This window comes from Lutzomyia longipalpis, chromosome 1 (genome assembly GCF_024334085.1).
Source record: "Lutzomyia longipalpis isolate SR_M1_2022 chromosome 1, ASM2433408v1".
NCBI lineage: Eukaryota > Metazoa > Arthropoda > Insecta > Diptera > Psychodidae > Lutzomyia > Lutzomyia longipalpis.
The window spans coordinates 5384097-5392370 of NC_074707.1; the positions used below are offsets into that span (position 1 = coordinate 5384097).

Consider the following 8274-nt stretch of genomic DNA (forward strand, 5'->3'; position numbering starts at 1 on the left):
TATACCTGCGAGAGATCTAATTTGCTATCAAGAAAACATGCTAAAAACTCACCTCAAAAGCAATTTGTGCTAAAACCCCCTGCGTAGACTACCTTGAGGAACTTTGGAGCCTTTCTTGAGTCACCGAAGAACCTGCAAAAAAATAAGCAACAAAACATTTTGAGATTAGTGGAAAATTAGTGAAAGATTAATAGGTAAAAATATTTTATAATAACATAATAATTGGGAATTGAATGCAGTTTCTTTGCGAGGTATTTTCTCATGCTGTGCAGCAGTGTTGGTTGTATGAGCTCTTTCATCATCATCGCACAAGCACCGTCGAGGCTTGGCTCATTTGGTGTTGTTGCTTTTCTCACAAGAAAGCCAAAGCAAAACGTTACTTACCTTGCAAGGTCTTTCAGGCTGACTCCACCAGCTTGTACATATGCATATGTAGCAGCCATCCGACCGCTACCAAAGAGAAATATATTAGGCTGGGATGAAGCAACATTCTCCTCACCCAGCCACCAGCTCGTGTGGCACCACCACAAGACATTTTCACGATGCCTTGTGAGACACTTTGCAAAACTTCCAAATGAAATTCTTCGGCTCGCTCTGGCAAAATTCAGACGGCATTTAATTTAAAACATAATACCGCATTTTAGGTGTTTGAACTCTCAACACGAAGGCTGTTTCTCTTTTTCTGCAAAAATATATACATACATAGCATACAATATATATTGCAAATGAGACATTTTCAGCACAAGAGGTTAAAAGTTAACATTAAAACATAATATAAAGTTTTAAAATGCGGAAAAATGCGAAAAAAAACTTAAGGAATTTGGGAAAATAGACAAAGATCTGAATCATAAAGAGTGTGTGAGTAAATTGAAGAAAATCACTAAAAGGTCGCAAATTAGTCATCATTCAACCTTAAAGTGCAACTCATTTTTTATAATAGTTTCTCATTTTTTTTATATAGAATTAATGACGATCCTCACAGATGATTATTTTATATGATTTCATCAGGAACTTTACGACTCCCGTTTAATGATTTTCTCAATCAATTCCCTATATACGGTAAAACCGCTAGAAAACTCATAAAACAAAGAAGAAATTGAATCTCAAGATTCTATGGTTGAGAATGAATAATTCTTCCAATATCTACAAAAGCTGTTAACCCGGACATGCTGAGGAATTTCTTTGCAATATTTGCAAAAGTCTTAATTCAAAATCGTTTAGAAAGAACAATTTTTAATCAAAATTCTTAAAATTTTGTTTAATAACGTATTAAAACTTTTTCTTTAACCGAATCTATTCATTTTTTTTTAATAAAAACTTTTTAAATCATTTTTACTCACTCAAAAGCAATAAAATAGATTTTCCGGACGTATAATAAAGTGAGCAAAATTCGAACAATAGAGGAGACTGGGGTGAAGTGGTAAAGATGAAGGAATAGGCTATATGGATCCGGAAGGAATCCAACAGCCGTACAAATTTAAAGTGAAGAAGAAGAAGAAGAAAGATGAAGGAATTTGAGAAAAAGTTCAATGAGATCACAAAGAAATAAAATTAACATCTAATCCACCACACGCATGAATAAATCTTCTTATTTCGTAATTTGCATTCCAGATTGCATTACATACAAGTTTTTCCATCTCTCTCCTCTGCAAATTGTTAGCCTCCACCACAATCAAATCAGCAATAAAGAACACGCAATATGCCATCATTGTATTTTGGGCAAAAGTAAATTGGATTCTATTAGTTCAATTTCCAATTTTACCACAGCAGCAGGAAATTCAATTGGGGTGCACAAAACACCCACACCACCCCCTTCGAATATACCATATAGGAAAAGTCCTTCCTTTCCCCGAAATGAGCACAATAAAATTTACATTTTACCCCGAAAAAAGATGGGGTGAAATCTGACTCAGATGAGAGATTGAAGTTCCTCCCCTCCCCCATGAACGCACCCGAGGTCAAATGTGAGAAAAAAATCCAAGAAAGATGGAGAGAATGCAGTTCAAATGAGCACCATAAATTTAAATTGTCGACCAATATCGTCCAATCGAATTCTCAACTATAGTTGTTCATTAATTAAATGCATGAGTTTCACTTAGTTATGCCACAAATATTTCCTCTTCCATTGACATTAATAACATTAACAATGCCATTAATCACCCCTCCATTGAATTTCAATTGCACTTAATACTCCCGTCCAATGTGATTAATATTTAAGATATTTATTTATTCGTAAACACTCTTCACTTTCTCTGTCTCCCCAAAGACGGACCTGAGACACTCTACTTTAAATTATGTATAGAGAGCACTTTTGTGATAAAACACACACATATATTATTTTTTTCATTTAATTTCTTTAATTTTATTTGTAGAAAATCCCATGGAAAATCCATAATAATCACACAAAAATCCCATTGAAGTGAAAATGTTGTCTCATTAGCAATAATATTTATTGTCTTCAACTACATACTTTGCTATCTTTTTCGTGAATTCTGCATTTTTTGGGGGAATTTTGTTGTAATGGTTTTTTTTATATAGATAAATGGGGCTTTTTAAGATAATTTTCATTAATTTTTGATAAGAGTTTTTTGCTCAGAAATTGATTTTGAAAGTGGTTTTTTGCATTTATTGAACTAAAGCTAAGGGATTGTCTAATTTTATTATGGAAACTTTAGGACCTTTGTGAGAAATTGAATCAATTTTAGAATGAAAAGAAAACTTCCTAGTATGTTCATTCAACGGCTGAATAATAATAAATAATTAAGTATTTTCGTGTTTAAAAAAAAGCATATTTTGGATTTGAAAAAAATTTTTTTTTTTGAACAAATTTGTTTCTCACGAAAAGTAAAATAAAGATAGATTTAAGAAAATAATCAAGAAAATAAGAAGACGGATTTTCTGTCGTTCTTAAGCTCATTATTTGAAAAGATTGAATTACCTACTTGCGTTTTTTATTAAATACTTAATTCAATTTAAAAATATATTTTAGTGGAGGTTGGTCCAAATCATACTTTACAAGATTTTTCTCAATAAAAATTTTGAGAAAGATTCTTTTTGTATTTCAATGTACCTCAATGAACAGAAATTTCATAATAATTATTATTCTTTGAACTATTAAATCATAATAATAAATGTGAAATCATAACGAAAAATTAAGCATAAATTCATCCCTACTAATAGACTAATCAATAAATCCAATTTAATCGCAATACAATTTTTTTAATAACAGTCATCGTTAGTAACACAAAACCACCTTTTTCCCAAATAAAAAAAAAGAAAAACACAAAAACCTTTTGAAGCCCGATATAGATAAAATGATCTCATTCTTTTTGCAGACAACGTCACATGGGTTTTTGCCCCTTCTGCCCTCATCCTTAATGGTTTTACGAGTCTCCAATGATAAGAAAGTCTAGCTAGCGCCAATGGTGTTGAACAAACTATATAGTTTTGCATGAAGGATTCCCTTTTTTGCGTTTGCAAAGAAATGACTAAACCCCGCATGAAAGCAAAAGTTTTCCGTAATCTGCAAACGGTCAAATGGTATACCTGCCCTGGATGATGTGGTTCAGGTAGTATTTTGGAATTAAGAAGAAAAAAAGCACGTAGGTAATGATTGTGGCAAAAGTGGGAAAGTACTACGGTAGGGGACATAATGTGGGGGCTTTTGGTGCACAGAAAAAAATCGTCAGAGATAGGAAAAAAGTGTCTTTATCAAAAATTGAAAGTAAAGTACTATTGTGATATATCACCTGCAGACAATTAGTCATTTTGCCATTAAATCGAACCAAGGATGATAAAGTGCTATGTGTAGTGCTTCATTCGTTTGCGATAGAAGGTACGCTACATATGTGGGAAACCTTGAGGGTGGGTGAGAGAGTGGATATGGCTGTAAGTGTCACGATAAGGGCTGATAAACAATACTCACAAATGTATTGGATTTTTCTAGAGTGTTAAATGATGTTTTTTTTTCTTTTTTCAATTCTTTTTCGCAAAATAAGGTACTCAAATTTTCCCCGTAGAAACATTTTGTGGTGCCAATAAACCTTCCCTCCTTGCGAGAGATGACCATGACCGATGGTCTCTTTTTTTCGGGAACCCAAAGACCTCGCACATGTCTCACCGCGCCAATGCATGAGTCACCATCCCGAGGACGTTCGCATCTCTCTTCGAATCCCACCAGTGTGAGATGAAGATTTGTATTCCAGATGCCCAGTTCTGGAGGCGCAAGCACATTATGGTCATGAAATAGAGCACACGAGTGAGTGACTAATGATTAACAATACCCTCATCATGCTAATTAAATTTAATTGCAACAATGCTCAATGTTTTTTCACTCTCAGCCTCTGTAGACGCGCTGACGAATTGAAGTGTCTTTAAATTTCTCAATAAACCCCTCATTTTTTCATTTCTTTTCTCCTCTTCTCATTTTTTTCCTCAACATGCGTTTTATCAATTTCAGACTTTGCGTAATTTTGTATTAGATATTTCCTCTTTTTTTGAAAGCTTTTTTTACGCTTCGTAAGCATTGACGAAATTTCTATATCAACTCAAAAGCTTCGTTGATAAAAAGTTTGACTTTTTTATACATACATAAAAGCTATATCGCGCGAATGATTAGTAATCACCCAAAATGGATTCATTGCGGTTGTTATCAATTATGAATTCAGGAATAGAAAGTTCTAACAAATGGGCTGCTTTTACCAAGAAATTACGTGCAAATGCACTCAAAATGACGCTCTTTGAAAAAACTGCAACGCAAAAGAACATCGCCACGGAAGAAGTAGATGCGCCGTTAACTCCCACAATTTTCCACTCAATTTTCTCTTAAGGATTACAAATGAGTCAAATGATGATGACATTCGTCAGATTCTCACAATGAGATTCCCATCTATTCGTCACTCAATTTGCTTAACCATTGTGTGGCAGCTGATGCGAAAGGGCGCCAAAAGGGCGCGTCGCCCTGATGTGGACTGGAGGAGAGGGAGTCAATGTTCAAAAGACGCATGGTGCTGACGATAAATGGGAAAGTACTACGCGCTGAGAGCATCCTTACAATATCATTTAATAAAACAATTTTCATCTTCTTGCCACCCCGAGTTTTTCCATTGCGACCGCATGCCTCAAAACAACCCCCTAAAACACGCAGGGGTGGAATAAGGCACAACGGAGCCCTTTTAGAAACTTAAATTTGGGAGAAATTATGGCCGAAATGTAATTGCTTTGAGATTTTTCTTAAGCAATTTCTAATGCGAAGAAAATGATCTTAATATGGTTCTAAAATTTTCCATACATGACCATTATGAATGATAGTTTAAAAATAATTTGAAAATGAACAATTATTTCTTCTAGGAAAAATAATTAAATTTCATGTGAAAAAAAAGGGACTGAAAGCCGAATTTATATGGGGCATAAATGGCATAAATAACAAAATATATAAATTCCAAGATTTTAGATATTCGTTTAAAGAAAAGAAAAACATTTTTACTTTTTTTTGCTACATTTTAAAAATTATTTTGATGAAATTCAACCCTTAAGAATGGTTTGCAGTGTGCCAAAAGTTCAATTTTTAAATGTTTAAAACTTTGCAGCTTTAATCAAATAAGTTCTTTGTAAAATATTGCAAATACTTTAACTTTTTAATGGAATTTTTATGATCAAATTTTAAACAATAATTTTAATGTAAAAGAAGTCTATTTTTTTATTTTCTATGTTTATTATATTTTTAACCATCATTAAAAAATACTAGATGTATACTGGATTGTCCCAAATTATTCGTAAAAGAATAGTTTCAAAAATTAAGACATTGCAGGACAACTCTAGAATTATTTTCTAACGTTCAGAAGATTTTGATTAATTATAGCAAAAAAGCTAATTTAAAGAAAAAAAATAATAAAACAATAAAAATAAAAAATTAGTCAAATCATTGAGAAATTATTAAAAAATCGACTAAAAATTATTCTTTTTTTTTTTCATTGAATCTAAATTATTCATTTTTCGTGGAATTTTGGGCATTTTCAAAACCTTTTTGAGACACGCAAAATCATCAAAGAAGATCATGCGAAGTGATCTCAACGATCTCAACAAAAGAAAGTTTAAAAATTAATAATTTTTCCATGAAATTACAAACATTTTAAAATCAATTATTTGCAAGTAATTTACCCCCATGTATGAGCCATCAACACCATCGATCTTTGTCTGATCTGTGATTCACAGGACTATAGTTTAAACTAAACTAAACCAGGTGATATACTCTCACGTGTGGTGAACTCTATGTGAAATGAATCATAAAAGGAACATTTTGCAAATACTCATATTGCGTTCATTCTTGTGTGTGACAAAAATGTAACCCTGAATCACCTGTAGGATGACAACATTTGAGCTTATTTTTTTTTAGAAGAATGAGGGGAGTTTTTCACATGTTTTCTGTGAACAAATCATCTCTTGTCGAGCCTCTCAGTGTGGCTGCTAAAAATAGGGTTGAAATTATGAATTTCACGCTAATTGTGCCCACTTTAGGCTTGCAAAATTTTCCCTTTTTTGTGAGATAAGAAATTGATAAACAAGAAAATGTGGAAAAGTAATTGATCGTATAATGATTAGAAATTGATATGATCACCCATATGGTGGTGATGAGCACATTTTAGCGAATTTATGAATAAAAATTGTGCAATAAATGACCTCATTTGCCTCATTTGATTACGAATGAGGGGACAAAAAGTATGTACACAACGATGTAATCCATAATTGCGCCAGATCGCGTATAAGTTTCTGGAAAAACATTGGGAAAACCGCACCAAAAGGAATTTAAATTTAATTTGTGGTTTGTCTCGCGGATAGATCACACGGACTGCGAGCATTTTCCAGAAAATACCCCACCCTGCGCTGTACCCCCATTGCTGATGAGCCCATAAATAGCGTGTGTGTGGCATAAGGAAACCACCATTTGGGCATAAACAATGTCTTATTAGTCATTTTACGTTGCAAAGAGTTTACATTGATTTTCATCATTTCACAAATTCTTAATGATAAAATTCTCATGATTCTCTGACTCACTATCGCAATGATCGTAGCCCTCTTCAGTACTCTACTCACGCGGGAAGAGGAGCGAGCTACTTGTGGGCACACGTGGAAGCAGCTGGCATTCCGCGAAATTGATAGCAAAGAATGCGGGGGATATTTGTGGGCGTGTGGAAGAGACGAGCCCCCTTTCCCTGCATAGCAGAGAGTTCGTCACTGCATGAATGGGCCTTCTGGCCTTGCACCCCCATCCACCCAATGTGGTGCAATATTGAGAATGACGTGGCCCACTTGTGCGACCAAGAAGCAGGGCAAATGACGCAGTCCACAAGGGTGCGAGCTATGTTGCACATGTTCGCCCCCGGAGTGACTCATACCCGCACTCCCAAATCACCCAAAAGGGGCATTTATCTGTTTGAAAATTTATGTTTATTCTTCACAATTATGGAGGGAACATAAAGTTGTTTTTTAGTTTAAAAATCTTTCAATTTTAAGATTGCGATCGCGTTTAAGCCTGGAGGATTTTGCTGGCCAAAGTGGCCAATTTGACATTTTTTTAAATCGACACAGAATAAATTCTCTTAAACATATCGTGATAATTTCTACGTTTGTGTGTAGGAAAGTTCTATCACTTCAAGATCGTCGAAAGAAAACTTGGAAAAATATTTTCTTTTGAGAGAAAAAGGTCCAACTTTTGAGGTTAGAAACCTCGATCTTCCAAGTGTTAATCTAAGAATTCTTAAAGTCGGATTTTCGATTGGATTATTCTGATTGATGGGATATCCAAATTTAAACTTCAGGAAGGATTCGAGTAATCCGAGCACATCAGTTTTAAATAAAATACTTTAAAACCGGATATTTCTTCCCAATAAATTTACGTATTTTTTAAATAAATATTAAATAAACGAGAAATCTCCAAAGATAAGGAGAAAAAAATTTTTTTTTGAAAAGAAAATTTTTTATTTTATAGAACCTGAAGAGGTAACAGGTTCTATTCTGAATTTCTTAAAAATTTACCTAATTTTGATAAATTTAATTTCAAAACTCTGTTCTTTTCTAAACTGGTTAGTTTCATAAACGATAGAGAAATTAAAAGAAACAATACAATATTTGCTTTGCATGCTTATTCGAATTTTTATCAACACTGCTTAACCGGTTTAAAAAAAAACCTGGTAAGGATAACCAAATACGGTTGAATATAGAATATTTTCATGCCAGATAGATTTTTTCTAAACTAACTACACAAAAGGATTAACA

General features: G+C 33.5%; 1 protein-coding gene across 1 annotated transcript in view; it reads right to left on the bottom strand.

The window, feature by feature from the left end:
- The window catches only part of LOC129786719 (glutamate-rich protein 2), an 871459-nt gene that overhangs the window by 538145 nt on the left and 325040 nt on the right, over positions 1-8274 (bottom strand). The window lies entirely within an intron of this gene.